General features: G+C 41.0%; 1 protein-coding gene across 4 annotated transcripts in view; it reads right to left on the bottom strand.

Annotated features, from left to right (window-relative positions):
• MAPKAP1 (MAPK associated protein 1) overlaps positions 1–12,135 on the bottom strand; it is a 235,563-nt gene extending 223,428 nt beyond the window's left edge. For 3 of the 4 annotated variants that reach the window (XM_068552244.1, XM_068552245.1, XM_068552247.1), the window contains exon 1: positions 11,872–12,135. The gene's annotated coding sequence lies outside the window, so the exon portion shown is untranslated. The remainder of the gene's footprint in view (positions 1–11,871) is intronic. The other variant, XM_068552246.1, reaches the window with a different exon arrangement.
• Positions 12,136–13,845: the final 1,710 nt, after the last annotated feature.

Raw genomic sequence — 13,845 nt, 5'->3', positions numbered from 1 at the left:
CAACATGGCATGACAGACAACATAAAGGCTTCGGAAAGCTTGTGTGTGCTCCCAATTCTACCACCCAGTAGCTGAGAAAACTGGCAAAGTCACAATTCCTCTGGACCTCAGTAAGACATTATCTCATACTTCACAAAGCTGCTCTCACAAGGTAGGGCCCAACAGTGACACTCAAATATTAGTATTCTCCCCAATTCACCAAAAAGAAAACTAGTTGCTAGTACTGTATATTTTGGGGTCATATTGGAAAGTAAGACTCATGGACCTCTTCTCTATGAGGTACTTAAACACATATTCTCATACTTAAAATTAGGAAACAAATAGAATGTCCAAATTAGAATCCTTGACTCCTTTCTGTGAAGCCTACCGCCATTTAATTACCAATACTATGCATCTCTTCTCTCTCTAGATTTCATTCATTCTCTTTCTCTCCATTATCCAATCCCACCTTCTCTCACCTAGGCTACAGCAATTGCTTCCTAACTTGTCTTAAGACCCTTCAATAACGTCCCAAACTCTTTAATATAACTGAACTTGCTTCCTCTGCAGCCCCATCTTCCATTTATCCCCTTTGTTCCTTCTACTCTAGCCATTCTCAACTTTTAGTGTTCTTCCAGCCTTTAAAACAGTTTTTTCTCTCCTTCCACCTGGCTTAAACATCACTTTCTCCTTCACCCTTCAGATCCCAATTTAGACAGCACCTGCCTGGAAGGTTTGACCTTATCAAGTCTAGGGTGGGTACTCCTCCATACTCACCCTGACTCTCATTACTCTAACACTTCTCACGCTAGGCTTTACTCCTCAAACTACGCTGCACTTCCGTTACTAGACTGCAAATCCCACGAGCACTGGGTCCGTGCCTGTAGTTTTCATTGCTCGATTCCCAGACATATGACTAATGCCTAATATATATTCAGCTAATGCTGACTGAATAAGTGAATGAGTGTAGTTAAGCAAAAAACTTAACTGACTAAATGGAACATTTTGCATGTAATATTTTCTTCATATAAAATATTTTTAAATATTTTTTTAATTTTGAAGAAGATTACAGATACAGCCAAATCCAATTTTTCACAACAACCATGGGGAAAAGGGCTTAGGCACACATGTACTTTCTACAACTTTAACCGTTAATACTAAATATAATCAAAAGGAGGTAAACTACTACCCCAGTGGGAATGGTACTCCTAACATTGTTCAGTTTTAGGACTTAAATCTCCTTAACTGGAAAGAGTGGTAAAGGTATATATAATGCAAGTTACAAACATTATTGTCAAATCTTGCACTGGAGTAAAAATAAGTGGAAATTTTGTTTTGCCAGCCCACTTCTCCCCTCCAAAAAAGAATGTCCACACACTTGATAGAAACACCACTTAACTCCAAATAGCTCACCAAGTGAAGGTTACTGTGAAATACTTCAAATTCCATAAGCACTCAGGACTGCAAAGACTGTGGGAAGAGAATGTTCCAAGCACTAACTAATGATCAGAAGGTACAAATGAAATAAACCCTGATGCATAATGACTATCTAAGGAAGTCTAAACTGAAGGCTGAATATATTTGTTCTGAAATCATTAACCAAGCTTCAGCTTCTGAAACACATTAAAAATACTTAACACATTTTATGTCTCAAGTACAAGTGACAGAGATTTATTATTAAAGATAACTAGTTTCCTTCGCCTAGTTTAGATATATATAAATCTCTATAACATTTCAGACTTCATTTTTGTATTTTGGATTTTTTCTTAATACCAACAATTTCAATTCTTGTCATGTGCTTGTTCCCTATGCTAATGAGAACACAAGTTATACCAACTCGGAATTTTTATTATCATTTTGGGGATGTGACCACCCTTTTCATTCTGTTCATATTTTAACTCAGCAACTTTAATCCTACGATCAAAGCTTCATTAGCTTGTAAACAAACTGTTTCTCAGGTAAACTGAATTGCCCCAAATCAGGATCTTAAGCAAATAAATAAGCACAAAAAAGGCAGAGATTAGAAATTAGGGCAGACAAATCTGTATCTAGCCCCACGCCGGTAAAGAGCATTCTATCAATACAGTGAAATGCTAATCTCCTAATTAACAACCTAATTAGGTAATTATGGCTTTGCAGAGGGATGCCGAAATGAAATATGACAACATGGTCACCTCTTTATATGGCACCTGTGGGCCTTTTCAGCTGTCATTGCAAAGAGTGCAATATCAGTTTGAACAGATGACAAAGTGCTGTCATTTTTCATTCTGATAATATACAGAATGCTTTGGACAGAAGCAGTTTACAAAATGAAACATCTTGCCTGGTATTTTCCTAATTTAAATATGCTCAAATACTTTGTTAAATTTTTGCATGCTTTTGTATATTGTATATATGAGAATTACCATGCACACTTAAAAAAAAAACTAGACATCATGCTTAACGGTACATGCTGAAACTACTGCAATTTCATTTAGGAAGTATATAATTAGAAAAGAATAAAAGACACAATTCTTCATGACATTTTAATATTCATACATCCTGAATACTGCTATCACAAAAATTAAAATTCAAACTTTGATCTTTAATTTTTTCCTTACAAAATTTTTCAAAAGTGAGATAGAAATTCACACTTACACTTTTCCATACCAAAAAAGCACTTACCAAGATACAAATATTCAACTCACAAAAAAAGCTCTATATACCAATGACCAGCCTTACGAATAACAGGCAAGTACTCTTTCTGAAAGACAGAGCTGTCACAGGGCTACTCACTGACCCACTGGCCACTAAAGAGGTGATGGTAGCACTGGGACACTGGTACCACCTACACAAATATGACTCTTCTTTCAAGATATTTTTGAGGAGGAGAGGAGGGCTAGCCTGGGAACCTGAACATCATGTATGTCAAGATACAGGAAACCATATCCTAAGTGTAAAACAACTGAGGTTAAAACTAACTTGAAAATACAATCCTATTGGGTTAGCCAAAAAGTTCTTTCAGTTTTTAAGTAAAAATAAAAGATATCTTTCATTTTCACCAAGAACTTTATTGAACAACATATTCACCGTTTTGTTTCACTACCTTCTGCCATTTTTCTGGCAACTGCATAATTCCATCCTCCCAAAACTTTTTATCTTTTTGAGCAAAGAACTGTCCCAGGTGCCTTTTACAGTCTTCCAGGGAACTGAAATTTTTTCCATTAAGAGAATTTTGTAAAGACCAAAGTAAATGGAAATCCAAATGCGCAATGTCTGAATATGGCAGATGAATCAGAACTTCCCAGCCAAGCTGTAACAGTTTTTGCCTGGTCATCAAAGAAACATGAGGTCTTGCGTTATCCTGATGGAAGATTATGCGTTTTCTGTTGACTAATTCTGTATGCTTTTTGTCGAGTGCTGCTTTCAGTTGGTCTAATTTGGAGCAGTACTTGTTGGAATTAATCGTTTGGTTTTCCAGAAGGAGCTCATAAGAGAGGACTCGCTTTCAATGCCACCATATACACAACATCACCTTCTTTGGATGAAGACCAGCTTCTGGTGTGGTTGGTGGTGGTTCATCTCGCTTGCCCCACAAACTCTTCCGTTCCACGTTATTTTTTTTTTTAATTTATTTTATTTTTGGCTGTGTTGGGTCTTCGTTTCTGTGCGAGGGCTTTCTCTAGTTGTGGCAAGCGGGGGCCACTCTTCATCGTGGTGCGCGGGCCTCTCACTGTCGCGGCCTCTCTTGTTGAGGAGCACAGGCTCCAGACGCGCAGGCTCAGTAGTTGTGGCTCACGGGCCCAGTTGCTCCGCGGCATGTGGGATCTTCCCAGACCAGGGCTCGAACCCGTGTCCCCTGCATTAGCAGGCAGATTCTCAACCACTGCGCCACCAGGGAAGCCCTGTTCCACATTATTGTACACTATCCACTTTTCATTGCCCATCACAATTTGTTTTAAAAACGGAACATTTCCATCCCGTTTAAGTAGAGAATTGCATGCGGAAATACGGTCAAGAAGGTTTTTTTCGCCTTAGGTGGAATCCAAACATTAAAGTGATTAACATAACCAAGCTGGTGCAAATGATTTTCAACGCTTGATTTGAATATTTTGAGTATGTCGTCTATCTCCCGTGTGGTATAACATTGATTGTTCTCAATGAATGTCTCAATTTGATCGCTATCAACTTCAAATGGTCTACCTGACCGTGGTGCATCGTCCAGCGAGAAATCTCCAGTATGAAACTTTGCAAACCACTTTTGACACGTTCGATCAGTCACAGCATCTTCTTCATACACTGCACAAATCGTTCTTTGCATTTCAGTTGCATTTTCACCTTTCTTGAAATAATAAAGCATAATATGCCGAAAATGTTGCTTTTTATCTTCCATCTTCAATATTAAAATGGCTACACAAAAATTCACCAATTTTAAGGTTTTTTTTGAATGTACGCTGATATGATAGCTGTCACAATACAATCTAACAAAATTGTTTCGAATGAAGTTAAAGACAACTAAGTGTTACTACAGCCATCGTACAGGAAAACCAGATGAACTTTTTGGCCAACCCAATATAACTTCAGATCACCTGTATTAGGGAAAACTTTTTGGTCAAAATGATGTGCACTAGCTCTACTCATATTTCTCAATTACAAGTTAATTAAAAGGATTTTTTATTGAAAAGTAATTTATGTTTATCAGAGAGTATTCTGGAAAACAGAAAAGAGCATAAAGACCTATACTCTAACCACCTGTTTTTTTCTTTGTGTGTTTGACATTAATTGAGATCATACTTTATATAGTTTTATATCCTTCTTTCACTTCATATTATATGATGAGCATATTAATAAGTCACTAAAATTCTTCTAAAACATCTAAAATGCTTGTACAATATTTCCATTCTATGGCTTTTCCATTTCTCTTACCTCTTTGTTGACTACTAAAGTTGTTTCTAATTTTTGCTATTATAAATACTTCCACAGTGAACACCTTTGAACATGAATATTTTTCTACATTTCTGATTATTTCTTTAACAAAGATTCTTAGAAATGGGATTACAAGCTCAAAAGGCATACACGACTTCTTTAAAAAGGCTTGTGAAAAATACTGCCAAAGTTCTTTCCAGAAAAGTTTTACCAATTTTTATTCCCACTACTGATATGAGTGATCATCTAACTACCAATCTCTGCCAGCAATGAGTATTATTAGAGTTTTATTAAATCATTAAACTTCAAATCATAAAAGTATACCTGTAACCAAACACTCACAACATAATAAATAACAACTTTCTACAGGCATTAAGGTTTTGTTTTGTTTTGTTTTTTTAAATTTATTTTGGTTGCGCTGGGTCTTAGTTGCGGCAGGCAGGCTCCTTAGTTGCAGCTTGCCGGCTCCTTAGTTGCAGCAGGCGGGCTCCTTAGTTACGGCGTGCAAACTCTTAGTTGCGGCATGCATGTGGGATCTAGTTCCCCGAGCAGGGATTGAACCCCAGCCCCCTGCACTGGGAGCAGAATCTTATCCACTGCGCCACCAGGGAAGTCCCCTACAGGCATTAAGTTTAAAATGAGTAAGAAGGGCCACAGTTGATGATCCTCCCTAAACAAGGGCCAGTTCCAATAACCAAATCTAGAGCAGCATGGAATAGTGACAAAAGCACTATGGTATTCAGAGTAAAAAAACCAAAGGTTCAAATCCCAGCTTTGCCATTATCAGTAGCTCTCTACCTTTAATCACTTTACTTCTCTAAGCTTCAGTTTCAGCATTTATGAGATGGGGATGAGGAGAACATAATATAGTCCTAGTTCTAACAACTTCAAAAGGTACTCATGGGCACACAAAAGGGTAATATAAACAACTGAAAGTGTTTATTGTTATTTAACAGATCAATTCATTTAACAGCCTAAAAACAGCATACTGAAACCCTTTTCTCAACAGTGCACAGTGGACAGGTACACCAATTCACAAAGCACAACTAGAAATTAATAAGACTAATTTCATGATCCAGGCATGAAAACAAGTCTCATTCCTTTACAACCACTCCATAAAATCATTTCTTGTTACATTATACTAACATCTGAATGGCTTGTGCCCCTGAATGCTGGTACCTACATCCCTCCAAAAGCATCATGGTACTAGGTACCTACATAAACTGTTTCATTTAATCCTCACAAGTATATGAGACTGGCAGTACTGTCCTCATTTTGCATTGTCTGGGTCACGCAGTTAATAACCGACAGAGCCAATATTCAAATCCAGGTGGGTGTGACTCCAAAGCCCCACCTCACACTGCTTCAAGGTCTGCACCTCAGTTCTTCTTTGTTAGTCTCCTATATGTCAGCAACTAAAGTACAGATTAAAAATTTACTTGTTTTAAAAAGAAAACCATTCCTTCAAACAATTTTCTACCTATTTCTCTGCTGAAACAGTATTTATTTATAATACAGTACCTTAAAATGAGTCCATAGGGAACTAAAAAATGTTATTTTTTTTGAAGTTTTACACATTTGCTCCATTTTGACAGCATCAATAATAAAAGCATATTCATAAAAGTATACTCAAGTATGACTCTAACACTGCATGTATTTAGGGGTAAATGTGACATAATATTCAATTTATTTCACAAGCGATTACCATAATTTAATTCCACTAGCTATTCTAATACCTTCTTGCTATTTCCAGAATTTAAGTTTTGTTAAGTGGCTTCTCCCATTTTTCTCACTTTCATTATTTAAAACTGTTTTCTTCCTTGGGTCCAAATTTTGTGTTTCCTATATTAAATCTATTTCTTCAATATACCTAGACTGCTGCCAACTACAGTTAATAAATTGTGAATGACTCCTCAGGATTTATTTTCTTCATTTTTTATATTCTATGTTATTTCCTTATACGATAGAGTATGAATGAAAACAAGTATCTAGAACACCAATATTTCTTCAGTTTTCACCTTGTGGAAGCTGGGTATTAAAATAAAAATAAATTAAACTCTTGGGCTGGAAGCTCCCTGACCATATTTCTCTCACTAGGCTGGGTGTCTCTCTGCCTCCTTCCAATCTTGTGTATATAGAGTCAACAAAGCACTGTATGCATCTGGGGAGGTCCTTTCCCAGAAGTAATGAACAAAGAACAGAGGGAAGAGCTGAACAGTGGCTCCCTACCTGCCATCAAGAGAAAAGCAGCATTTTAGATCTGAACTGTTCTCCACTGGAGTCTGCCAGTAATCAGTTGTGCAGCTTTAAACATGTCAATTAGAATCAGAAAGCTTGGCATCCTGAAAAGACCTCACCAAGACTTCAACTGTGCTCCCTCGTTATCATCCAGATGGGAAAAAGATACAAAGATTCGTAAGTGACTTGACCAAAACCAAAAGGCTGTTAGTGGCATACCTGCATTCAGAATTCAAGTCCCTCTCAGTCTCGTGCACTTTCTACTAAACTGTAATTCACGGGGCACCAATTTCTTCATCTCAAGAGGTTATGATAATCCCCCTTGTTCACTTCATGTACTGTAGAGAGTACCAAAGGAGACAAGAGATCTGGCAGCATTTAAAGTGCTAAGGGCACAAAAGTATTACAAGGTCATCATCACCTCATCCAAACCCCATCCCTCCAGAAATTTAGCCTGATCATACAATAAAAGCATTTACCCTGCCACTTCCCCAAAGATATCAGTATGAGTCAAATACAACACCCCCTCACTCTAGCAATTTACCAGTAGATTTCTGATCAATAATCACAACAGGCGTTGTACCTCCTGCTTTGAACAGTGAGTATCAAAATTTCAGCGAGCAGGTAGGTCAGAGTTCACAATCAGGCAGACTAAGACTGTGCACAGCCCACAAACGTGTTTTGGTCTACATGATAATTTTTTTAAGGGCAGTTTTTTAAACTAAATACATTAAAATCCAGATTTCCAGCATCTCTTGAAAACAATCGGAAGATCTAGAGACACTGGGTCCACTTCCTCACAGGGCGACAAGCAACTGGAGCTGAGGAGTGACTGCTGCCTCCAGACTGACTGGTCATGGGCCTTCCAGTTCACAAGGTCTGTCCTACTCTTTATATTACATCATGGGCATTTGAGTTGGAGACTCCTGAGGCAGAGTTCAAAGAGAACTAAATTAATAAATATCTGTTTACTCTTTTGGCCAACTTTTTTTTTTTTTGCATTATCAACTCACTAGCTGTATGACTCTTGGGTAACACACTTAACCACTAAGCCTTAGGCTACTCGTGTTAAATTGCTAACACCCTAGCTCACAGAATCATAAAGATTGAAGGAAATAAGGAATACAGAAACATTTAACGATGACTATAAGCACTCAATTACTTTAACACAAGCTGAAATGTGCTAACTTTTGAGTCAAAAACTTCAAATACACAGAAAACACAAGGTCAGGGTACCTCCCATGGGAGAAAAAATGTAATGTGACAGAATTCTTTGTCATGATAATTTGGCATCTATTGCTGAGTCCTTAACAATAAGGCCTACATATCAAAATAACAGATTTACAGCAAATTCTCTCAGCTGAAGCACACATAATCTACTGAACTGCAATAATTTCTAAAGTCTTCAGTTATGAGTCAACAAGCAAAACAAACACCCCACTTAAGTATATATATTTAACGGGACAGATGAGGTGATGAGTTCCTTGAGTGCAGAAGCCATGTTCATTCCTCATTATTCCTACTGCCCAGCATGGTGATGGGCACGTTGAAGCTAGGGCTCAAGGGCTAGCTCCTCTCTGAAGCCACCCACATCACAAAGACACAACATGGCATAGTACCGAAGAGTGGAGTTACCAAAGTCTGGCAGATAATCCCCTCTACTCTCAGCTCCAACAACTGCATAAACTAAAGGAATTCATTTAACCTCTGTGCTCTAGTTTCCTCATCTGTAAAATCAGAATGCTAATAACACCATCCTATAGAGGAATGAATGAGAGAATGCATTTAACACAATGCTGGCACACAGTAAGTGCTCATTAGCTACCGTTATCAGTGTTTCCTCCTTTGTGCTCCACAGTACCCTGTGGGGACTGCTATCTTAGTACCTACTATGCTTTACTATGGTTCACCTGCACAAACATGTCTGCCCCATGGGAGTGTCAACAACCTCAGGGTGGGGACCTGGTTATACTCCTTTTTGTATCCCTGGGTCTAACATTTTCCCTGGCACAGCTGAATGAATCATAGATCTTCAAGGTATTTATTAACAGGAAAGGTTATGAACAGAAACTGGAAGTGACCTCTCTTGCCCAACACACAAGCCCTGACTCTGACCCCCTCCTGACCCTCCAACTTTACTTCCCAGTATTCCCACTGAAAGAAGCAATGGTTTGATTTATTCAGGCTGGTCTACTCACTACTCTAAAACCATGCCACAGGCGTTGCATCTTTGCATCTTACAGCTATTTTCAGGGGATCCTTGCCACGAATCAGGCCCTTTACCCACATTAGCTCGCACTTCATGAAGTCTCTATCATCCCCCATCCCAAATTATACTTGAAGGAAATAATACTTAGAATTAAGAAACTTGCCAAAGGTCACATATCTAGTAAGAGGAAGGACCAAGAATTGAAGCCAGCATCCACGGTTGTTCTCTACAGAATGTCTGGTCCACTCATTCAACGTTGAGCTGACCCACCTACTACCTTCTTGCCTTGGAAGATTAAGGTCTTCTCTACATTTAAAGGACTATCTGACATTCATATTGACATTGATATTTTTTCTCTTGTATAGCTGTTTCAATATGTATTTGCATATAGAGAGCTATTATGTGAGAAAAGAAAAACACATAATGGAAAAGGCACAGATGTAGGCATAAGACAGACCTGGGTTTGAATCCTGGCTCTGTCTCATACCAGATGTGTAATTTATCCTGAGCCTTCCTAATCTGTGAATTGAGGTTAAAATGATTAAACAAGAGAAACCTAATATAATCTCCAGTATAGTAAATAACAAAGCTTAGTTAAACCCACATTATGAAACATTACCTGGACATAGCACACTCCTCAAAAGTGAATAACGGGGACTTCCCTGATGGCTCAGTGGTTAAGAATCCGCCTGCCAATGCAGGGGACACGGGTTCAATCCCTGCTCTGGGAAGATCCCACATGCTGCGGAGCAACTAAGCCCGTGCGCCACAACTACTGGGCCTGCGCTCTAGGGCCCGCCAAGCCACAACTACTGAGCCTGTGTGCTGCAACTACTGAAGCCCGCACACCTAGAGCCTGTGCTCCACAAGAGAAGTCACTGCAGTGAGAAGCCCATGAACCGCAACGAAGAGTAGCCCTGGCTCGCCACAACTAGAGAAAGCCTGTGAGCAGCAATGAGGACCCAATGCAGTCACAAATAAATAAATTAAGTAAATAAATTTATTTTTTAAAAAAAGTGAATAACGCCCCCTCTTCTGTGCTACCACTGGATCACAGAAAGAACTCTCCCGCAGTGTACATACCATTCTGTGTTAGAATTATTTCCTTATCTCACTCACTAAATTGAGCAGGCAAGAACTGAGTCTTATTTATCTCTACATTGTCTAGCATGGTACCTGGTATATATCCATACTCAGTAGATGTTTGCTAAGTGAAATAATTGTAGATATAATAATGAGTGTTTATAGGATTCTAGAAAAGAAATCATTTCCAGCTGAGGTTGCCCTGAACTGGTTGAGGGAAGGCCAATTTCAGCTGGGCCGTGGTAACATCTCAATAGGGGGAAACAGAAAAGGAGAAATCTAGGCAGAGAGAAAGTCCTACAAAAAAACAACGAAAGGAAACAACAAAGGCATCTAGGTCCTACTCAGCCAGAGCAAAGCATCAGGGTAGGGGGCCTTTCGAAGCATAGCTGGAAAGTTAGCCAGGAGCAAGGAGGTGTAGAGGAATGTGAGTACACTCAGGCATCACAGTAGATGAAGGAAGGTATGAACACAAAGCTGAATGGGAAAGGGGCCACCAGCATGCCTCACAGGCCCCAGCAAGCTCACAAATGTGTAAACTGAAAAAGATAAAACAAATATCAATACTTCATCAACAACTCTTTCAGCGTTTACTGAGCATCCTGTGTGAGCTCACAGAATATAAAGAATAAAACATGGTGCCTTCTTTTCTGCTGTTTTAAATTAGGAATCCACCCCTTCTGCTTGTTAAAATATTGACAGAATGAGAACGTTGACTTCGCTTTAACCTTTGTCTGTAAACACCTGTCTCCATTTGACTGTTCACGCATGGGGAAGTTTTGAACTTTGCTGGTTTTGGTTTATAACATGATGCTTTTGCAGTGCCAGGTATTGGGATAGGCTTCAAAAATCACTTCATTCAGAATGAAAACTGAGCCAATCTCTGAGTCAACTTTTGGGTCTCCGGTTAAAGTAATGCTCTTGCTTAAACTACAATGATTTTTTTTTTTCCCAGCCTTAAACAGATCTAGAAGACTCTATGCCACTCCCATAAACAAAAAGCTGAATCAAAGTTCCAGCAGCACTCTGGCTAGAAAAAAAACAGTTCTGCGAGGCTGTTTACCCCTTTGGGGCAATGGAGCTAAGGGGAGCTGGGAAACAGGGACTGCACAGGCAATGCTTTAAAAACTTGATTTTCACGTTATGAAGATTAAGACACCTAGATGTTGCCGAGGGTACAGCCAGAAACTGCCGGAGTCAACAGTACCCTCCCCAAACCCCAATACTACCAGGTCCACTAGTTTCTACTCCCCCAAATCACACACCCAGCTGTCAGGCTCATAGCAGCCTCCACGAAAGGGCCAGAAAACGGATGCTCACGGGAGACCAGAGCAAGGGCCAGATAGGCTGCCCGCTGGGCAGCGCCGAGCGCGGGGGAGTGAGGAGGGCCGCCAGGCTCCTCGGATGGGCTGGCGGGGGTAGCGAACGAAGGAGCTAGAGGCTGGGGCAACCTTTACCTGAAGCTGCTGCCACACTACGGGCCGGGTCGGCCCTGGGACTCGTTCCTGAGGGGAGGGCTCGGCTCCCCCGCGCCTCCCGGCCCCTGCCCGAGCTCCGCACTCTCGGAATCCTCGGGGACTGGCGCTCCTCCCGGCCGGCTCAGCAGCCGCTTTCCGGGCTCCCCTTCATGCCCCAGCCGCTCGCCGTCGCTCGCCAGCTGAGCAGCAGCCCTGTAGCCCCGAGCCGCGCCACGACCCGGAACCGCACTCCGCGCACCGGAAGTCCCCGACCGGGAAGAAGCCGTTGGCTGGGGACGTAGCGCGCAAGCCCCAGAGCCAAGAGCAAGGAGGTAAGCCCTCTCGGGGGGCGGGGCCGAACGGGAGGCCGTGCGCGTGCGCACCACTTCCCCGCCTCCGGCCAAGGCCTGGGTGGGAGATGAGCTGGGAGTCTGGCAATATACATTGACCTTCGCATTTGGGTTGGGTAGAAATCAGCGTCAGCCTTCTCCTTCGAATTTCCTCCTCTCTCCCTGCTTCCACGCAAAAAAGCCCTTGGTTCCTCCAGAAATGAGTGATGAGGAAGACCTGGGTTTAAATGCCAACTCTAACCTGCTGTGTATCCTAGGACAAGACACCTCCCTTCTCTGACCCATCCATACAGTGGTTCCAATTTTAAGTATTGCTGTGAGAATCGAATGGGATGATGCTCTAAAAACACTCAGCACAGTGCCAGACACTTAATAAACTTAGTAAATGTTAGTCATTCTTATCTGTAAAATGGAGATAATTATCTTCCAAGAACTGCAGGGAGGTTCCCATGAGATATGTGGACCCGCCGCAAACAGGAGCTCATTGTTGGTGATCTCTCTGCCTCTCTCAGGGAATCAGTGGGAGAAACTAGTGTGAAGGGGAAAGAAGGACTCGAGCAGTTCAATGATAAGATATCTCTCCTACCTGAGAGGTAGTCTGGAATGTCCCTCTTAAAAAAGCACCTTAGGGGCTTCCCTGTTGGCGCAGTGGTTGAGAATCTGCCTGCCAAAGCAGGGGACACGGTTTCCAGCCCTGGTCTGGGAAGATCCCACATGCCGCGGAGCAACTAGGCCCATGAGCCACAGTTGCTGAGCCTGTGCGTCTGGAGCCTGTGCTCCGCAGCAAGAGAGGCCGCGATAATGAGAGGCCCGCGCACCGCGATGAAGAGTGGCCCCCGCTTGCCACAACTAGAGAAAGCCCTCGCACAGAAACGAAGACCCAACACAGCCATAAATAAATAAATAAACAAATTAATTAATTAATTAATTAATTAAAAATGCACCTTAGCAAAAGAAAGAAAAAAAAAAAATCAAGGCTGAATTTCAGCCCGGGGGGGGGGATCTTACCCAATATTAAAGTCACCTACAAATACACCATGGATCCACCCCCTTGTATTCAAATATATGATTGACGTCTTAGCTCACATGGAGAAAAAGAAATGCACCTTACCACCCAAATGTGCTTTCTGCACACACACCACCCTAGTTTCATCACGGGCTTGTCTGAGGTGCTCTGCCAAAGCAAGGGTGTGAACAAGGTTGGATATTCTGTTTTCTGAGGTCACCAGTTTATCTGTCCCCTCTTAAATATGAATCTTCATTTTCACTTTTCTCTTGACCTCCAGTCTGAAGCACAGTTGCCTGATTGTAAAAAACTCAACTGGACCCACTAAGCTTTCTCTCTATAGGTTCTAAGGAGTAAATACCCACTCTACCACTTACAGTTTTTATCACTTCATCTCTCTAAGTTGCCTCTCTAAATTTCCTTATCTGTAAAATGGGCATGACAAAAGTTCTAATTAACCTCACTGGGGGGTTTGTGGGGATTAAGTGAGCTAATACATATAGCTCACATAGAATAGAGCCTGGCATGTAGCTAACATTTACTAATATTTGCATAAAATTCTTACCACTATTACTACACGTCAGTCAGTAAACAGATACTTATTGAGTACCTATGTAT

Source organism: Eschrichtius robustus, chromosome 10, assembly GCF_028021215.1.
Source record: "Eschrichtius robustus isolate mEscRob2 chromosome 10, mEscRob2.pri, whole genome shotgun sequence".
Classification (NCBI taxonomy): domain Eukaryota; kingdom Metazoa; phylum Chordata; class Mammalia; order Artiodactyla; family Eschrichtiidae; genus Eschrichtius; species Eschrichtius robustus.
The sequence above is the reverse complement of the archived record's forward strand: the minus strand, read 5'-3'. Positions and strand labels throughout refer to the sequence as shown.